Here is an 18,606-nt window from a genome sequence, read left to right on the forward strand (position 1 = left end):
CAGATGCCAATCCCGGACATACACACACACACACACACACACACACACATACACACATACATACATACACACATTCAGCTTTATATATTATATATATATATATATATATATGTAAATATATATATATATGTGATGCCCTGGACTAGCCAGGTAGTCACAGGTAGGCCCTTGCATTTCACCCGTCCCCCTAAAAAAGGTAACAGCAGCTAACCACACAAAAACCTAGTCACCTCCCTCAGAGCTTGATGGTCACACCAGGGGGCGGAGCCAGACAGTTGGCCATGCCCACCGAGGAGTCCAGAGGGCCTGAGGCAGGAGAAAGTAGTTAAGTTGTTCAGTCAGTTGAGGAAGTCAGTCAAGTGCAGTTTGCAGTGTTGAGGAGTGTGCAGCAGGCCTGTGGTGACAGGTCTGCAGCAGAAACTGACAGGTGCCAGGGTCGTAGCCCTGGTACCTAGGCTAGGAGGCAGGCGGTGGCCTGGCCTGCAGGAGCCGGGAAGACGGCCAGGTGGAACCGTAAGGGACCGGGACAGGGTAGTGGCCCGCCGGTACTGAACTGGGGAACCGACTGGAGACCGGAGCACAAGGGGGTACTCAGACCCAGAACGAGGCCCATAAGCCACTGGACCACGTCGAATTCACTGATTGTGGTCTGGACCTTAGGTCCTTTCCCATCCCAAGACCTGAAAGAAGGCAACAGCCCACCGAGGGGGATAGAAAGCCACCGCACAGGCAGAGAGATCCCACGGGCCAGCGCCTGCGTGCAAACGGACTCCACCGGTACATACACAGCCGGGGAGCGGACTCCCGCTGCTAAGGCACAGGCATTCTACACAAACCTACAAGGTGCAGGAAGAAGGCCAGGACCACCAACCCGAGTGGGGGACAAGACGCAGCCGGCTGCGGGCACCGACCACCATCAACTTTGTTCATCAGAGACTTGTGTGTGTCAGTAATTGTGAGTACAACAGTGCCATCTGGCCGTGCACCGCCCTGCACCGCCCAATCTCCATTCTCCCCAAGCGGGTCCCGGGGCCACTATCCCTGCCCACGGAGGGGTTAACATCTTGTTGCACTACCATCTCCCCCGGGTGCCCCTGTAACTGCAGCGGTGGTGTCTACACCTTCACCACGTCCCATGGGTGGCATCACGAACTCAAACATGTCTCCGGCCGTACACCTACCTTACCACCCCCATCGAGATCGCCAGCAACCCTTGCAGAGTGACGTGACTCCTGGGTCCGGAGGCGCTCGAGCCACCCACCAAACGAGCCCGGACTCGAGCGGCTTGGCTGCAGCCGAGCGCGGGGCGGTATATATATATATATATATATATATATATACTGTGTGTATATATATATATATATATATATATATATATATATATAAATTATGTTTTTTTTAGGTAACCCACAAAAGAATGACAACTCCTACAGTATATTTAAAGCATAGTTTACATTGTTCAAAGAGGATGATTGAAAAAAACAATAGTGGAATTTATTTTTTTCTGTATTCTGCTTTAAAAAAAAGTTAACTCTGATGACATATCTCAACTCACAATCTCAGCGGAAAAAGGTAAAATTTTATTCAGAGTGTGATGAGACAGGAAAAGATATGAGTGTTGTGAAATGTTTGTAACATTTCTTATTTTTTGAAGGACACTTCCACACTGGTCTTGGAAGTGAATGAATGCATTAGTGTACGCAGCCTACAGTGTTAACATGCGCGGAACCTGGGAAAGTTCTGGGCAGAACACATATTTGTGTTATATATCTTGATGTATGCTTCAAGCTGTTTCCCAGCTGCTGTTCTCAGTATTATATATAATCACTTCAGTATTATGCCGGTGCATAGAGCTGGAATTAGCGCACAACGCTGAAAATGTATGCTAAAGGAATTGGAGATTTCAAATTATTTATGTCAATTTATTGCCAAAATGGCCAGCCTGGATGCATGATAAATGTGTTTTTCTAATTTCTTAGCTCTAGGCAACATCTCCGTCATTTGCAATACTAAGAACGATGCTAATAACATCTGTGAAACTTGGCCAAAACATTGCTGTCTTGTTGTAACATATTCATGCTCGAAAATAGCCAACATGAAATTAGAAAAAGCGTGCCTTCCGAGTAACATTTGCCAAATGTATTTTTTTTCACGTAAAATGTAAAACTAAACTTAACTTGAAAATGTTCATGGAATTTGACATTTTGTAAAGAAATATCGCTACGGACTGTAGATATCCTGAGCTGTGTAAATAAAATCTCTACTACAATAGTGGCTTGAAAAGGACATTTAAATAACACATTTTGCAGAATTGATGGCTCGGAGACCTGCGTAAAGTGGCATATGGTATCCGTATGGGGCCATATTACAGACCCTGAGGCTCTCCTTGTACTGCCATATGGTGCCTGAATTAGCTGCCGTAATATTTAACTTGTTGGAACAACATAACACAACTATTTTTAAGTGGATTTTATAGAAATCTGGGTAAGAAAAAAAATCTATGTAATCTTAAGGGGGCTTTACACGCAGTAATGTCGTTCGTGAAAGCACCCGCCTCCCGTCGTTTGTGCATCACGGGCAAATCGTTGCCCGTGGCACACAATATCGCTAGGACCCGTCACACCAACTTACCTTCCTAATGACATTGCTGTGGCCGGCGAAGAGCCTCTTTTCTAAGGGTGGCGGTTCATACGGTGTCACAGCGACATCACACGGCAGGCGTCCAATAGAAGCGGAGGGGCGGAGAGCAGCCCCATGGAAGTCACGCCCACCTCATTGCCGGAGGACGCAGGCATGCTGTTGTTCATCGTTCCCGGGGTGTTACACGTAGCGATGCGTGCTGCCTCAGGAACAACGAACAACCAACGTCCAGAACAAGGAACGACATTTGGGAAATGGACGACGTGTCAACAATCAACGATTTGGTGAGTTTTTTGCATCGTTAGCGGTCGCTCGTACGTGTCACACGCAACAACATCGCTAACGAGGCCGAATTTGCATCACGAATTCCGTGTCCCCAACGACATCTCTCGTTAGCGATATCGTTGCATGTAACGGGGCCTTTATATATAAAATGGTAGCCACATAGAGGACATATCACTTAATGTCGCCTCAAATTAGCACATTTACCTGTACTCATTTTGACTTGTGCATTAATCGGCATTCAATAAGATGAAGTTAATAGAAGAAAACATGTGAGTATACAAAGATTTCCGTGCTCTTGACCTTTGTATGGAAACCGGGAGAAGTGTAGCTGTTGCCTGGAAAAGATTAGCTAGCTTGTGTAGGTATTATATGATAACACAATTCTAAACCTGACTAGAACAACCTCCCCGGTGATCACACAAGGTCAGACTCCTGGAATCCCTAACAATCAGTTGTTGTTGGCTGAACTAGTCATACATGTGTAATGTAGTAACTGAAATAAATGGCTGCCCACGGATGAGCTGGGTCCACCCTGTAAGAAATAGGTCATAAACATAAACTTGTCTTCAAGAGGCACCCTATTAAATGCTAAATGTTTCAGGGAAAGTCTAGTCATGAAGGCATTCTTCCAGTGCACTTTAAAACAAATTTCTGAAATGTATGACATCTTCCTATTTTGTTATATTGTCTTATTTTCACATTTTTTTTATTTTTCAACAAAACAATGCAAACATTGCAAATAATATTTTCCCCTATCAGGGGTTACTACAAGTGAAAGTATTTATTATGAGAAAAATAAACTAGAGCAAAAAAAAAAGAAGAGAGAAAAAGACAAAGAACAAGCTACTGAGAATAGAGACAGGTACTGTGTAAAGAGAATATAGACTGAGATAGAGATTATAGGAAAAGAGGGGGAGGGGAAGAGGGGTGAGGGGAGAGAGTTGACCTGCACCTAATCCGTTTCACCAGGGTCAAAGCTACAAATCCATGGGCCTCTCAAGGCGAGGGTGGCTCATGGGGATAGGCACACTACTTGAGAAAGGTCATTGTCACAATCCTGATGGGAATCTACCTAGGGGGTCCATACGGCCAGAAAATGTTCCAAGTTGTCTGATCGTAACATTATCTTATCAAGCTTACCCCTCACTGACTGAATCAATAAATGAGAGGTTTTCCATTTAGAGATAAGATTAATTTTTGCTGCAATAGTAATTTAGCAAAGGAGATGGAATGATCTGTTGGATAGTCCCACTGGCTTATCTCCTAATAAAAGAGTGGGCAGGCCCAGATGTATGTTGCTTCCCAAGGTATTGTGGATTAAGTGCTTAACATTGTTCCAGAAGGCTTGAGATCTTGGGCAGTCCCACCATATGTGTTTTACACTGTGTGCAGAACTATTAAGCAAATTAGTATTTTGCTCACATTATACTTTTTATACATGTTGTCCTACTCCAAGCTGTATAGGCTTGAGAGCCAACTACCAATTAACCAATTAAGTAAATCAGGTGATGTGCATCTCTGTAATGAGGAGGGGTATGATGTAATGACATCAACACCCTATATAAGGTGTGCTTAATTATTATGCAACTTCCTTTCCTTTGGCAAAATGGGTCAGAAGAGAGATTTGACGGGCTCTGAAAAGTACGAAATTGTGAGATGTCTTGCAGAGGGAGGCAGCAGTCTTGAAATTGCCAAACCTTTGAAGCGTGATCACCGAACAATCAAGTGTTTCATGGCAAATAGCCAACAGGGTCGCAAGAAGCGTGTTGGGCAAAAAAAGGAGCAAAATAACTGCCCATGAATTGAGGAAAATCAAGAGTGAAGCTGCCAAGATGCCATTTTCCACCAATTTGGCCATATTTAAGAGTTGCAACGTTATTGGAGTATCAAAAAGCACAAGGTGTGCCATAATCAGGGTCATGGCCAAGGTAAGGAAGGCTAAATAATGACCACCTTTGAACAAGAAACATAAGTTAATACGTCAAGACTGAGCCAAGAAATATCTTAAGACTGATTTTTCAAAGGTTTTATGGACTGATGAAATGAGAGTGACTCTTGATGGGCCAGATTGATGGGCCAGAGTCTGGATCAGTAAAGGGCAGAGAGCTCCACTCTGACTCAGACGCCAGCAAGGTGGAGGTGGGGTACAGGTATGGGCTGGTATCATCAAAGATGAACTTGTGGGACCTTTTCGGGTTGAGGATGGAGTGAAGCTCAACTCCCAGACCTACTGCCAGTTTCTGGAAGACAACCTCTTCAAGCAGTGGTACAGGAAGAAGTCGGTATCGTTCAAGAAAAACATGATTTTCATGCAGGACAATGCTCCATCACATGCACCCAACTTCTCCACAGCGTGGCTGGCCAGTAAAGGTCTAAAAGATGAAAAAATAATGACATGGCCCCCTTGTGCACCTGATCTGAACCCCATAGAGAACCTGTGGTCCCTCATAAAATGTAAGATCTACAGGGAGGGAAAACAGTACACCTCTCGGAACAGTGTCTGGGAGGCTGTGGTGGCTGCTGCACGCAATGTTGATCGTAAACAGATCAAGCAACTGACAGAATCTATGGATGGTAGGCTGTTGAGTGTCATCATAAAGAAAGGTGGCTATATTGGTCACTAATTTTTTGGGGTTTTGTTTTTGCATGTCAGAAATGTTTATTTCTAAATGTTGTGCAGTTATATCGGTTTACCTGGTGAAAATAAACAAGTGGGAATATATTTGGTTTTTATTAAGTTGCCTAAATATTCTGCACAGTAATAGTTACCTGCACAAACAGATATCCTCCTAATATAGCCAAATCTAAAAAAAAACCATTCGAACTTTCAAAAATATTAAGCTTTGATATTTCAGTCTTTTGGGTTGATTGAGAACATAGTTGTTGATCAATAATAAAAAAAATCCTCTAAAATACAACTTGCCTAATAATTCTGCACACGGTGTATATCTCCAATCATGCCACAGCCCTTGAAGCATTCATCTGATACATGTGGGTAAAGAAGTTTAAGTCTAGCCGGGACATAATATGCTTTATGGAGCAGTTTAATGTCTGTGAGAGAGGATTGATGACTGCCTTTAGGGAGTGTAATACAGCAGTGGTGCCATTTTTCTGGCGAGTATGAGATACCCAGGTCATTTTCCCATTGTTTCATGAAGGGCAATTTTAGTGGGTCTGGAGGGTTGTTAAAGGAGGAATAGAACCAGGAAATAACTCCTTTTCCAAAGGGGTTATTGGCAGTAAATGATTAAAAAAAGATAGGGTGCACGTTATTTTTACCTCGAGTTATTGTGTTTCCAAAATGTAAAACTTGGTTAATTCTCATTGCCTCTATGGCAGAGCATGTTATACTTTTGGATAAAGTCAGCTCTAGAAAATACTTTGTTATTAATATTCCTAATGCATTGTAACGTAGTGATCCCTTTGAATTTCCACCAGGCAAAAGCCTGTTGCTCAAGACGTGGGGTGAACATTAGATTCTGAAGTAACAAAGTTAAAAGGGTGGTTCACCCATATTTTTTATTGTCTAGTTCGATATTATATTGAGAAGCAATGTTTCTCTAAAATACCTTGTGTTGGCAATAGTGCCTGTGAGAGGCGCTATTTCAGACCGCTGTTCCCACTCCAGTGACGTCACCGTCAAGTGCCGCACACGTCACATCCGACAATAAATAATATGGGTGAACCAGCCCTTTAAGGGAGAGGGGCATGATTATAACTTGTATTGTCTGAGCTACCTCCAGAGGCAGAGGGAGTGAAAGGTATAGGGACACATCTGCGCCAAGTTGTCAGGTAGGGGGTCTGAAATCCATAGGCAGCCTGCTAATGAGTAAGGGGCTAAAAATGTATTTTCAAGTTTGACCCACCTTGGCTCGTTATATGCGGCCAAGACTACTTTTATTTTTTTTTAAAGGCCTTTAGCTCGATCTCGAGCCATGCCTACTTGATGTATGAACTCTCTGTAGGAAGATAGATCTTGTGCAGGCCTAGATAGGTCCACTAGGATCTCCGCCACCGTTATCTCGAGAATATCAAGTCATCAGGTTACTGGTCAAACTCTTCGCCCTGTTCCTTCTATTTTTCTCACCATGATGTCCTTCTCCAGTGATTGCTCTCTTCATATGATGTGTCCAAAGTAGCCAAGTCATAACTTGGTTATCATTTCTTCAAGTGACATGTCCAGCTTGATTTGTTCCAAAATTGATTTGTTTGTTATTCTTGCCATTCATGGTATTGATAAATGTGTTGTATAAAAGAGATCATTAGTAATAAATAAATGTATCATACAGATCATGATACTGAAGAGAAGTTGAGAAGGGAAGTAAAAACCGTATTATGTGGCTATTTTAAGCCCATTTTTCAAGAAACTCTCGGTTTTTTTTTTCTTTTTCTAGCGGCCAACTATATAAGTAAATGCATCAGTCTGCATTTTTAGTTTGTTTTTGTTTGTTTTTTTTTTTTTAAAAAAAAAAAAGGGTATACAGTACTGACATTCATGTAAATCTGCCTTTTTAGAAAAAATACACCAGCTTTACTTGTAACAAAAAACACATTTGATGAGTATACCAAAAATTCTAACACAAATGCTAATTCACATTAAAACTATTTTAAAATTCTTTCCCGTTGGTATTACACACCAGTTACACTTTATAAGATTTTCCCAGATCAATCAAACTCATGTTGGAGGAAATGCAGCCAAATAGGCAACATCATCCCTATCTCTTGGTCATGTCCAAAAATTAGGCCCCTTTGGAAAGAAATAAATGTCCTTTTGAACTAGGTTAAGAAGGGCATTGTTAATATTTCTCCCCATTTGTCCTTCCTTTCCCTCCAGGCTGAAGCTCTCCCAACCGAGATAAGATACATTGCTTTACACATCTTTGCAGTTCCAAAAAACCTTATTTGCTACAAATGTAAATCAGCAGGAATTCCTTCAATCACTAACATTATAGAAGTTGTTTCTACTCATAATTTATTTGAACTGGTTCTCGCCTTAAAGAATAATAATAGTAAAGAATACCATGCTCGGTGGGCTTCTTGGAACTCAATTTTTCCATTGAATAAGGATATTTTGTGTTCTTAATAAACCTTAGTTTTTGTTTTTTGGTTTGTTTTTGTTAAAAAGATGATTTTCTTTTATTCTCACCAAGTCCAAGTTCTCTCCTACTTCTCCTTTTTCCTTCCCCCCTCCTCCCCTTCCTTTCCTTATCTTTTCTCCCTTGTTGTCTAGACCTTCCCTTTTTTCCTTTTACGTAGTTGATGATATGTGAATTCTTATATTTACGGTAGACCCTTCAAAGGGTATTAATACTGTTGTTGGTTTTATATTTCCTTTATTTTCGCATGTTCCCATAACCCCTCCTTCCCAGTTATTGTTTAAAATCCTTCAATAAAAATACCTTTCAAAAAACATATTTGAAATAAATGTATTCTGATAAGACAGGTGATAACATGAAAAAATGTAATGTACAGTATTACTCCCTTGAACCCACATGATTGTTCAAGAGGACTAAATATACGTTTATATTTGCCGAGCACAACTGTTAAACGTCTGCTGATTGGCTTTATGCAAGTCTGTTTATGGTCTGTTTAGAAAGGTCGGCAGAATTCCATGCGCACAGAATGATCTTTCTTTGCTCACAGATTATTGTTATTGGAAACACACCTCCTGTTTATACAGGACAATGTGCTGACGATAACGATTTTAATGAACGATCCAATCATACAACAAACAATAGTTTTGCTTGTTCATCAGGTGATTGCCTTTATGCTTACACAAGCCAATAATCACCGAACAAGAGTCCTCCTAATACTGGCTCTCAATTATTGGTTGGTCTAAGTGGGCATTTACAGTCTGTAAACTTTTTCCTGCTGTTACTTATGGCTTTTCCTCTTTTGCTGGTATTTAAAAAACATACAGAGCCAGGTTATAGCAACAGAGGTAGCTCTACCCCCAAAAAATATACGTTGTGCAGAAAATGTCTTTTTCAAGTGGACAACGCGACAGAAAAGCAGGCTGACATATATGTGCCACCCCTGCAGTGGTCGAAACGATCGGATGCAGGGGGTGATTATTCGTGGCTCGAGAGTCTCCAGACCCGGGGGCTAGGGGCACACTCGAATGAAGAGGGGGTATTTACAAGGGAGATATAGTTTGTGACACCACCCGTGGTGTACGGTAATTGGGAGTACCGCCGCTGCCGTTGGGAGTACCCGGGGTGATGGAGTGGGGCAGCTAGATGTAGGGGAAGGGGTAGGGGAAGGTCCCCGGGACTTGGTGGGATGCCGTGGGATGCAGGGGTCACTCAGGCACTCACTCAGTCACTAAGCACACGCTAATAACCGGGTAAACCAAATCTCAGGGTATCGCTGCCGCTTGAGGGGAGCTCATCCGGGGGGTCCCGTACCCTATAGTGTTGCCTGGTGATCCATGACCTTCCTCCTGGCACTAAGTTTAACTTCAACGTAGTCTGAAACTTGCCGGGCCCCACTCCCCACTGTGGCTAAGTGTGGGAGCCTGCTCTCAGGGCTCACGCTTGGGATTTTCTTGACCGTTTGTTTGGAAGGCCCTATCCCCCTCGTTGCGCTAGCGCCCCGATTCTGGAGTGGGTGGGAACAAGTCATAAAGGCTCCGTTCTCCTCAGGTTAATTGCCAGGTTGCCTGAAGCTTCTCCTTAACCTACGGTCCGTGTACCCCACCGTGCCCTTGGTCCCGGACCGGTGATAGTGCCAGGCTGCTTACCGTCCTCCTTGACAGGTCCAGGCACCTAGCCCCAATCCCCTGCGACTGGGGGTCCGACTTCTCTAGGTCCAGACCACCGTCTGCAACCTAGACAGCTTCTCTTGGGAGCCACCACTCCCAACTTCCTCTGAGCTCTTCAGAGCTCGAGGGCTACTTCCCAATTCTCCACTCACTACTCACTGACTGAATGACTACACTCCTCACCTCCCCTCCCTGACCCCCCAGGTGGGTGACTTTATTCCACTCAAGCCATCCACTGGTGTGCCTGGTGGGTGTGGTGCAGTGTGTAACAAGGATTTGATTTGCTATTGTAGGCAACACTATAAGATAGGGACCCAGAACCATGAGGGACTTGGGATACTAAATGGAAGGGCAGTTTGGGCAGTACACTGTGATGACCTGAAAGTCCAGGGGCGTCACATTCCCCCTTGGTTAAACATAGCTCGTCCCTGAGCTACAGGACATCCAGAGGTTTATTTTTGCAACTGGGAAGAAAAAAGAATAACATTTTATTTACCAGTTCACGTCCCACATTAGGGAGGTACATTACTTAAATGTTACTTTAAACTCTTAGGGGTACTTTGCACACTACGACATCGCAAGCCGATGGTAGCGATGCCGAGCGCGATAGTCCCTGCCCCCGTCACAGCTGCGATTTCTTGTGATAGCTGCCGTAGCAAACATTATCGCTACGGCAGCTTCACATGCACTTACCTGCCCTGCGACGTCGCTCTGGCCGGCGAACCGCCTTCTTCCTAAGGGGGCGGGTCGTGCGGCATCACAGCGACGTCACACGGCAGGCGGCCAATAGAAGCAGAGGGGCAGAGATGAGCGGGACATAAACATCCCGCCCACCTCCGTCCTTCCGCATAGCCGGCGTGAGCCGCGGGACGCAGGTAAGGAGATGTTCTTCACTCCTGCGGCTTCTCACACAGCGATGTGTGCTGCTGCAGGAATGAGGAACAACATCGTACCTGTCGCTGCCGCGACATTATGGAGATGACCGACACTACACCGATGATATGATTTCGACGCTTTTGCACTCGTTAATCATATCAAAAACGATTTACACACTCCGATATCGACAGCAACGCTGGATGTGCGTCACTTTCGATTTGACCCCACCGAAATCGCAGCTGCGATGTCGTAGTGTGCAAAGTACCCCTTAGAGTTTGTCCTTTAACTATGGAACGCTACTCGTTATGCTAGTAGCGGAGGCTCAACCTGCTCTGTTGCAGCCTCGTCCTGCGACAGTCCAGTCCCAACGTCCCGGATCCCATTAACCCACCAACCAAACAACCTGACTAGCTGCATTCCTATTTGTGGGTCCGTGACCAGGTTAAGGTCTCGGGTGTTGAAAAGACGACTCTGGTAGGCACAGGAGGTGCAACTATTTACATTGAGCACAAGTCCATGCTGTCCGCAACCAGTCCCGCAGCCATGGTCCATTTTTACTACTAAAAATATATATAAGAACCGGAGTCCATGCACATGGTGCAAACAGTAACTTCATAATCAGATGAGGTATTCAGTTGATTGAACCGGTGATAATCATTTTTGTCCTTAAACCCTACTTATTACTTTACTCAAGAAAAATAATAAACTATGAAAAACAAGAAAAGAAAGCACAGATTTTTCTAACATTTTAATTTTAAATAGCCAGGTACCACTAACATTAATGCTTGTAATTCACGGCGGAAGCTGGCATGACCTTCTCATCAATTATCACATGCCTCATCACATCCAGGGCATACCAGCCCCGCTGCCAACAATGCCGGGTATAGGAGACCATCTCTCCCGCCTCCAGATTCCGCCCAGGATGTCCCCTGGGGAGGTGCTGTGCCACATCTCGCCGGGACACAAACACCCCAGCCATGAGGCCCGCTTCCATTATGAACCCCCACCCTTTACTGGGTCAAAGCGCCTCACCAGACCACAGTACTGCGGCCCTCGGACTTGGAAGGTGGCTTTCCTCAAATGCTCCTTCTCTCTTTGGGTACGGGCAGCAATCTCCTGTCGTCGTTGATCTTGGGTTGTCATCTCCTGATGTAGCTTACGCTGGTGTTGTTCCCAGTAGGGGGCGCCATAGTCTGGCCTCGCCTGCCTTGCTGGCATGGGTTATAGGTGTACTCCTGCGGCCCCAGCAGCCGCTGGGATGCCGCGCGGTGGTGGAACTGGCAGCTCCTCAGGTTTCGCCTCTGCCATTACAGGAAGAAGGACCGACTGCCGGGGATGTAGAGTCCGGGTGCTCCGTATCAAGGTACGGGCCCGGTGATGCGGCCGGGTCTGGTCATGCCGACGTTGGGGTAACCGCTGTCGTGACCTGGTCGGGAGACGGGTTGGGAGCTCTGCAGCTGGCTCCTCACAGATTGGGGCTGAAGGTTCCGCTGCCAAGGTTGTAATAGGCAGCTTGGCGTCCGCCGAGGACTGGGGTGGCTGTGGTGAAGTGCTTGTCACGAGCGGGGGCACACTGGATCCCACAGCCGCATAGGCCGGATTGCTCGGATCAACTGGGACTCGGTGACCGCTTACCCGCTCCTCATGTGGGACTTCTATCTTACAGGCTCCTAAGCCTGGATTCAATACAAACACCGAACTGTAATTTTCAGGTTCGCTCATCCCTCTTCATTACGTGATCTGGGAGTATCAGCAGATACTCAAAACATGATGTATTTAACCTTCTATAATCTTTTATGTGTACTTTGGCTTTGTTTGTTTAGGTTCAAGTTTTATCCTAAAGGGGTTGTCCCACACCGATCAGCTGTTATTTGTTCCAATTAAATGGACTTAATCTTCGGTAGCTGCCAGTGGTTGATGCACATTGAATTGAGCAATGTTCAAAGTGATTATAATAGCTGATCAGTCGGGTGCCACCCATCACATATCGATGACCCATCCTGTTGATGGGCTATCAATATTCTGTGATGTATGATCAATAACTTAAAATACGAGCTGTCAGTATATTTGAGAACTAATATTAGTACTATCAATTTCACAACAAAATCTACATTAGATATTACACAGAGTTAGTTTTGGTTCCAGTATATGACTGATATTTGCAGTAAAGAGAATACTACACTTTAATATCACAATAATGAAACTAATATCTTGTAGCAATGACATTTCCTAATTCCAGTTCCTGTTCTTTCCTCTAAGTTGAAACAGTAAAAAAAAATCATCATTTGCATATTGCCAGTATTTGAAGCAATTTCCAGAAACACTTTACTGCTTATCTGGTGAATGTGAATGCATTATTTGTGAACCTGGCGTAAAGTCACAGCGCACGTTACGTAACTTAACCTCTTCGTGCTGCAGCCGATTTTCAATTTTGCCCTACAGTGTTTTCCTCCGTAATTTCCCAAGTGTAGTAACTTTTTACATTTTCAGTCGATATCTCCATATGAGAACTTATTTTGTTGCTTTACCGTATGAGTTAAATCATTTATTAATTTTACATACTGGACTTTTGTAAACATTTGTTTATGTGTTTATTTTTAAAGGGAGAGATTCATATTTTTATCTTTTATTTTGAAATATTTTTACAAACTTTACTTTTTTCAGTCACCATAGGGGACTTGATCCTGCAATTCTCTGATCACTTGTGCTATATACAGCAATCCCACCATTGGTATTGTCGTGCCTGTCAATTTTCTCATGATTATACAGTATTATATTACAATATTGGTCAGGCACAATACAAGCCTTTCTAATGCCTTGCTATTGCTAATCCACTAGCACAAATAGTGTATATTAAATCTTCTTATAGTTGCCCCAACAACATTGTTCAGCAAAATACTGACCAAGAATACAAGGAGTGGCATTTCTGTAAATACACTTTGGATTTTTTTTTTTTTTGCTTTTAAAAACATACAATACTATATATTATTATTGAAAGCTTTTGCAAGTTTTTATTAACTTTGTAACTTCAAATGTATTTTTAGGATTTAAAGGGGCTTTTCCCTTTTCTCTTTCCCATAAGTTACAATTTTATTACAAATCAACAAGTATGTAATGAAGCTTTCTTCATAAAGGAAGAACAGAGCCCTAAGCAGAGCCAAGGGCGGAGTGACCCATAACTCAGCTTTGGAGGGCAAGCAAGGGGTTAAAAGCAGAGCAAGCTGGTCTGTACTGGGGTTTGATACTTTAAGGGGAGGTAGTTTAGGGAGGTGTGGTCAAGAAATTTGTAGGAACGTATATAGGGTGAGGTAAAAGCGGTAGCCTGCAATCGGCATGTAGGCACCTCTGCTGAAGGTACCTGTGCCCATCCTCATCTTCTCTCATCGCCTGGTTATGAGAATATCTGCTCTGTAGGATCTTCAAGGACAGCCGAGGGGGGCTGCCAGCAGGTCTGATGGAGTGAAGATCCAGGCACGGCTGTAAAAGATCGTGGGAGGACTGCCGGCAGGAGTGGATGCTGCTTTTACCCCTGCCCAGCCATCACGCAGGGTCAGGCCGCCAGAGCGCTTCTCCCCTGATGTTGCTCCGGGGACCCGGTGATGCCGCAAGAGCCCCTCTGGGGATCCTCCTCATCATGGCCTGCTTCCCCCTGCAGATGGTCACAGGCCTCGGTGTGGGAGGAATCCATACAGGTAGCCAGGACTTGCAAAGTGGGCGATGCCAGCAGTCGGTCATGTGACCAGGCCTCTTTCAGCTTCCAGCACCAGAGAAAAAGGCTACAACAAGATGGCGGCGGTTCCACCTGGTGATGCTCTAGTCGGTGGGGCTGCTCGGCTATGAGAGACCCATCACCTTCCGGACCTTGCTGTGCTGGGGAGACCAGGCGGATACACGCTGGCCATGGTTTTCAGGAATCCAGATTCCGGGACGCTGCCCACCTAGCTGTCAGTTCCCTGGTGGTCGTGCTGGGTCTGAATGTGTCAGCGGGGTAGGGCTCCCCGACAGGCGACGCATAGGATGAGATGCCGTGTCGGTTGGAAACCAGTCACCTGGATTCTGATATGGCGGCTGGTTGGCGCTTCATGCCAACGCAGCCTGCTAAGTGGGGCTGTATGTGTGTCTTGTCCCTTTCTAATAGAATTTTCACTGGGAGTGGATGTCAGTCGAGTTGTTGATGTATCATGTGGGCGGAGTATGGGGAGTATGGGGGAGACGGGGGAGTATGGAGAATTTGTTGGGGGTGTACGGGATTTATGAGAAAAGTTGAAGCAGACCAATAGGGGTTTATAATAATAATAATAATAATAATAATATGTAATATTTATTCATTTATATAGCACTATTGGTTCCATGGCGCTTTGCATGCAGTGGCGGCGCTGTCCCCATTGGGGCTCGCAGTCTAAGGTCCCTATCTGTATGTTTTTACAGTTTACAGGGGTAGCCCATCCCAGTTTAGGAACCCGAGGATGACCCATAAAAAGGGTTGGTCAGTCGGAATGTGGGGTATCACACGGTAGTGCGGTCTTGGTGTGGTTGCAGACAGTGGAGGATAATGAGGGGGATCATATCATTCTGGATGACCGGGTGAAAATGGCATGGCATACGTGTGTTTTGAGGGACTGATGGGGGTACCCTGGCACGGGATTTAAGGAATAGTTTTGGAAGGCATATGTTGAGTTTTTCTCCCTCCTTCCACGGGAGAGGTTTGTGTTGGGGAATATATATAAAACTTAAAAAAAAGAGGTGCGTCAGAAAGAAGCCTAGATGATGATTTATTCCTCAAACCTTTGTGGATTTTGCTGTATGGACACAGTTGGAGAGGCTGACCATACTTGGACAGAGTTAGTTAGGATTTGATGAGCAGCTATGGCAACAAAAGGGTAGACCCTCCCGTTATGGCTAGTCCTTTCCAAAAGTTTCCTTTTGTTGGGGTTGTTTAGGATTCCTTCTCCGCCACTTATAGTTCTGTTTTATTTAGGATCTAGAGTCTGGCTATCAACACCCTCTGGTGGTGGGGTGTAGGTTTAGTCAAAAGACGGTTTTAGGGGGTCGCATGGCAGGTCCTTTCTTTTACCCCACTCACTTTGTTTCGGTGATTTGGTCTTTCACTGCCGGGGGGGGGGGGAAGTACCTGAATAAATTGGATCATTCTGATTCGTTATTTCCTAAGGGGTGTTTTGGTAATGGTGGCATTAACCCTGCTCTTTGCACCGTGGTGCATACATTGGTTGACACAGTTTTTGGACTGCGATAAATGTGATGGTACAGGGTCAATTTGTTAGCCAGGATGGACCGGCCCACCCTGACAGTCTGTGGTCGTTGGGTTGTTTTTGTGTCGGTGTTTATTTTAAGATAGGTTTTTTGCCCATAGGATATTCAGTCCTGTGCACTCAGTTTGAAGCATCTAGTCCTTTTTGGAATGGTAGTATGTGACCGGGCCGGTGGATTTTGTGGGTGATCCACTACCCAGACGACTTGTGTTCATTGGACCTGCCTGGGTTACATGTTTTGTTAGTTATTTCTGGCATCCATGGAGTGGGTAGCCGGTTGATGGGGGAGTTCTTTGGCGCACAAAAAAAAATATAAAAGGTTCCTCAACTGGCATTAGTTTCTTAGGGATGAGGATTGATACTATGCGGTTGGAGCGAAGATTTCCAAAAAAAAAGTGGGTATGCAGGTGTTGGAAAGTTGTCTGGAGATGTGCAACAGGCAGTCTGTGTTATTGAAGGAGGTGATTGAAAAGTTTTGGCTACGAGCTTTTACGGATGTGGTGAGCCGTACTGGCTGTGGCTCGTATGTTAGGGGCAATTGGTGAGCAGTCGTTTGACCGGATTAGTGTGGGAAATTGGGATTCACCAAAAATGTTAGGTTGCGCAAGTTTTTCCCATAATTGGGGCAAGGACAATGTGGGGTGATAGTTAGTAATCGGGATACATTTCCATGACAACAATATGTGGGCGGTCATGGTCATCAATTAAACTGATGGTGGCGTCATCACCCATGGTTCGGTTTATGCGACATCTCGTCTCAGGGTGTTTTTGGCTTCATTTTCTGGATAGGGGTTTCTGGGGGCTGGAGGACTCTATCGCGGATTCACTTGCGCAGCAGCAGTGGGATAATTTTCGGTCTTTGGTGCCGTGGGCGGAGTCTGAGGCTGCCATTGGATATTGGAGTGTTGAGCTGGGTTTTGAACTTAGGGCTCATTGTTTAGTTAGGTTCCTTTGCAATTGGGATGTGGTTCACCCTATAATGCAGCGTGGAGGGGTGGGTCGCCTGGAAGTGACAATTTGTGGAGTCACTATCCCAAGAGGATTTAGTGTGAGTCTCACTGTGTTGGTGAATGGGGTTGTGAGGTAGGGCCGGTCGGTCCCACAAGTTATTACTTTAGGTATGGGTGGTGTTTTCAGAGATAAGTTTTGGTGCACAGACATCATGAAAGATCTCCTGGTGTGTCAGGCCTTAAAAGGTTGTGGGGGGGGGCTGACTCACACAGATATACATAGGCCAGTTGCATTCAAGGACCTGGAGTAGATGACCTCTGGGCTACATTTGGTGTATTTTCATGGTTTGAAGAGGGTTGCTTGGTTTGGCCTTTTCATGGGCCTTTTTTGGGGCCATGAGGATTGGGGACCATCTGGTCACCTTGAACCTGGTCTTTAGTAAGTGGACCAGGCATTTGTGCCAGTGCGGGGGAAATTCCTGGCATTCAGTCAGGATTGTTGGGATCCAGAGGCCCAAAATCGATTCAGACAAATAAGGGCAGGCTGGTGAGGTTGGGGCTTTGGAGGATCTAGTAGGCATCCTGTGGAATGTGTTAGACATTGGCTTCGTATAGGGGCCCAACATCCAGGGCCATTATTAAGGCATAGCGATGGTTCCTTTTTGTTGAAGATTCCATCTCGTGTCAGTTTTTTGGATGGTGCCTCGCTGCCTTTGGGCAGTAGGCTAAGAGGTTTTTTCATCCCATTCTTTTCAACTCGAAGTTGCAGTTGGGGCCGAACGAGCGGGCTTCCGGAGGTGGTGAAAAGAATCGGTAGGTGAGAATACAAGAGCTACAAAAATGTATTTGCGCCCATATTTGGAGTAGGGGGGCAAAGGAAGGGATCATAAGGGTAGCCTGAGAGGCTGGAACTCCTGGGTAAGATTCTTTTGACAGTGGTGAGGTTACTGTCATACCTTCTTTCCTTGTTTACTACCCCCCCATTGTTTTCCCCGTGGAGCACCCGGGCAGTGTAGTTTGTTGGGCATTGGATGCTCATTGGATGTGAGGGAATGGGAACTGTGGGGCATGTGCAGATGTGAGGCGACTGTTCGGTGGATCGGGGTCTGGTTTAAGAGACGGCGACAAGTGTTGTTGGAATTCCACTGTTTTGGAAGGTTGGACCTTTCCCCTGATGGGTTTGCTTTACATATCAAGGGGATCGTTCTGGGGTTTTAATTCAGGATATCTGGCACGTTTTTACTGCGCTCATGGGCATCAGTTCCCGATATGAGGGTGGGGTGGTCAGACATTGTGCCCAGAAAATCGTGGCTTGCAGCTCAGACTGTCAACAAAATTTAAAAAAAGGGAATGGAGCAGAACGGGATTTTCTGCTTCAAGAAACCGGTGCGGTTTGTGGTAAAAAATATGGATGTGGAACCTGGGGAAGGAAATGTTTTGGAAGTGTGTCGAGATCCACCTGAGTGCATTGGGTATTGATGTGTGGACGATGAGCATCCAGGAAGGTGTGGAGCGGGCACTTTTGTTGGTAGGGAGACTTGCATTATGAGGAGTCAGGTAATGCTCGCTGTGGCGGGGGTTCTTGGTGTTGGTGGCAAAAATTGTGTTTGGGGGGTGGTAAATTTGGTGGATGTAACCTCCCATTTTGGATCTGGTGGATAAATGGTGATGGGGTGGTACATCTGGTGGATGTAACCTCCCATTTTGGATCAGATCTTGGTTTATTGCCTGGCGGATTGGGGGGCTCTTCAGGGTGGAATCCCTGGGAGTCTGTACCACCTCTGTACTCTGTATTGAGCTGGGGGCGGGGCTTAGCGCCCTT

Source organism: Anomaloglossus baeobatrachus, chromosome 3 (assembly GCF_048569485.1).
Source record: "Anomaloglossus baeobatrachus isolate aAnoBae1 chromosome 3, aAnoBae1.hap1, whole genome shotgun sequence".
Taxonomy (NCBI): Eukaryota; Metazoa; Chordata; class Amphibia; order Anura; family Aromobatidae; genus Anomaloglossus; species Anomaloglossus baeobatrachus.